Source organism: Engraulis encrasicolus, chromosome 15 (genome assembly GCF_034702125.1).
Source record: "Engraulis encrasicolus isolate BLACKSEA-1 chromosome 15, IST_EnEncr_1.0, whole genome shotgun sequence".
NCBI classification, from domain to species: Eukaryota; Metazoa; Chordata; class Actinopteri; order Clupeiformes; family Engraulidae; genus Engraulis; species Engraulis encrasicolus.
Window position 1 is genome coordinate 16919758 of NC_085871.1, and position 2485 is coordinate 16922242.

Genomic DNA, 2485 nt, shown 5'->3' on the forward strand with positions numbered 1-2485 from the left:
TGAATCAGATCAGACTTGGACACCTTTGTGGACACGTTTACCAGAGGCAGCTAAAGTATGTAGGGAGCTTCTCAAATGTGGTTGCAAAGCTGTGCCTCTTTGCTCTCGAAACTGCAGATGCAAGAATGCAGGCTTGCCATGTACAGCATTGTGCAAATGTTCTGGTGAATGCAAAATAATTAATTCTATTACATGATCAGGTGTGTGGGGGTGGGGGGAGGGAGCGCTATAGGCCTTCACTTTGCTGTCATTATTAGTGGTCATGTTGAAATAAAATAGTTTTCTGAGTAGCTGTGGCTATTTCTGATTTGTGCACCAAATGGTATAAGTGACTGAGCACCGGAAGCACCCAAAAAATGCCCCAAGAGCACAGAACACTAAGGAGAATGACTGGAAGTCATCGGCTTAGCCAGGACTCAAGTGCTTTTTCATTGATGGAGCGGTAATAATGATGTAATAATAATAATAATGTCAAAATTGAATTGCCATAAAAACGTACTTCCTGTTTGAAATCTCTGGGGCTCACTGTTTAGAATGTGTCAGGGTAAGTTTAATTGTATATATTGACATTTATATGCTTTTCTGGGGTTGTTGTGGTATATTAAGAATCAGCTCCCAGTTATGTGAGCTGCCATTTTGAGTTGGTCCAAAACCTCACTTCCTGTTGAGTTTTTTTGGGGCACCCCTTCTAGGATGTCTTCAAATAACTCAAGGAACATGTGTACCGAATTTCATGCTTCTATCCAGCGCGTAACGATTCCTCGGCTTACAGCCCCTACTATTAGGTGTTCCTTTGAAAGATAAGAGGGGCTGCCAGAATCTGCACTACTCCTCTAAAGAAACGAACCACTAGCAATGGCCATGAAAGGGGAGGCTGAATGATTGTGTGTGTGTGTGTGTGCGTGTGTGCTTCTGTGTGTGCGTGTGCATGTGTGTGTGTGTGCGCGCGTTTGCGTGTGTGTGTGTGTGTGTGTGTGTGTGTGTGTGTGTGTGTGTGTGTGTGTGTGTGTGTGTGTGTGTGTGTGTGTGTGTGTGTGTGTGTGTGTGTGTGTGTGTGTGTGTGTGTGTGTGTGTAGCCTATATATAGTATGTCTACTGTGTACATCAAAGACAGAGAGGGAGACAGAGAGACAGAGGGAGATAGTGTGTGTGCATTTGTGCCTGTGTGTGTGCGTGTGTGTGCGTGTGTGTGTGTGTGTGTGTGTGTGTGTGTGTGTGTGTGTGTGTGTGTGTGTGTGTGTGTGTGTGTGTGTGTGTGTGTGTGTGTGTGTGTGTGTGTCTTTGTCTCTGTGTCCCTGCGTGAGTGTACATGCGTGGGAGTTGAGCTGGACGTCTTTTTGAAAAGCAAGAGAAAAGGAACCAACCTTTTGCTGGAAGGTCACCCGCGGCTTTGACTCGACGAAGGACGATTTTTCACAGACTCAACTGGAAATGGTTGAAGTTGGACGAAGAGAAACTCTGCTGTGTTGAGAGAGACAGAGAGAGAGAGAGAAAGAGAGAGAGGGAAAGGGAAAGGAAAGAGAGAGATGGAGAAAGGAGATGAAAGAGAGGCAAAGAAGAATAGAACAAATAGGGAAAAGAAGGAAAAAAGAGAGGGGAAGAGAGAAGAAATATGATTGAGAACAGCAGTAGAAGTACACAACATCTGCCCTATCCCCCAGTAACATACTGTTACACTCTCAGAAATGTAGAGATGACCCTGCCTCAGACCTCCTGGTGGACACTGGGACTGGATGAACCCCTTAGCACAGAGCCTCTGTTGTAACCTTATTGCCACAAACATAGTAATGACCAAGTCTTATACGGTTACCTGAGACTCTCTGCAGTGTCATAGCAATGTTGTTATGATGTAGTTGAATGTTCACAGCAAAGAGTGAATAGGCCCGTCGATGGGCCCATCTGAAGTAATAGGCTACAGACATCCAGAGCACCAAAGTAAGTAAACGATGCAGGACTAGAGAACAATACAGGACCACAGTTACACCATGAACTGGAGATCAGTCAGTGCATCTCAAAGTGTGGCCAGGGGACAGGGGGGAACAAAGAGGTCAGTTGTCCCAGGCCCAGGGAGAGAGGGCAGAGGCAGAATGGGTTCTCATAGCATTGTATTTATTTAGAAGGGGGGCCCTACCAGATGTTTTGCCACAGGCCCGTTCAAAGCTGTCAGCTTCGTGGTCAAGGGACCACTAGTGGTCCATGAGAAATTTATATTTATCTACGTATATAAAAAACTGCATCTGAATTAGCAGTGCCTACAACTTTTAGCATTGTATAAGCTTGTCAGTTTAGCTGGCAAGTGCCCCCTGAAAAAAAGATGTTTGGGGCAAACTGGCCCTTGGTCTGAAAACATGCCCTTGGACTGGAAACTGAAAACTGAAAACTGGCCCTTGGTCTGAATATTTGCGAAGCACTGCTGCAAATAAAACATCTATAATCTATCACTTTGACAGGACGAGGAGGGAGCCGTCAGTGACGCACCAATTGA

The 2485-nt window shown here is 45.4% G+C and overlaps 1 protein-coding gene across 1 annotated transcript in view; it reads right to left on the reverse strand.

Annotated features, from left to right (window-relative positions):
* Positions 1–1460, reverse strand: part of syt1a (synaptotagmin Ia) — a 175293-nt gene extending 173833 nt beyond the window's left edge. The window contains exon 1 of the mRNA XM_063217154.1: positions 1365–1460. The gene's annotated coding sequence lies outside the window, so the exon portion shown is untranslated. The remainder of the gene's footprint in view (positions 1–1364) is intronic.
* Positions 1461–2485: the final 1025 nt, after the last annotated feature.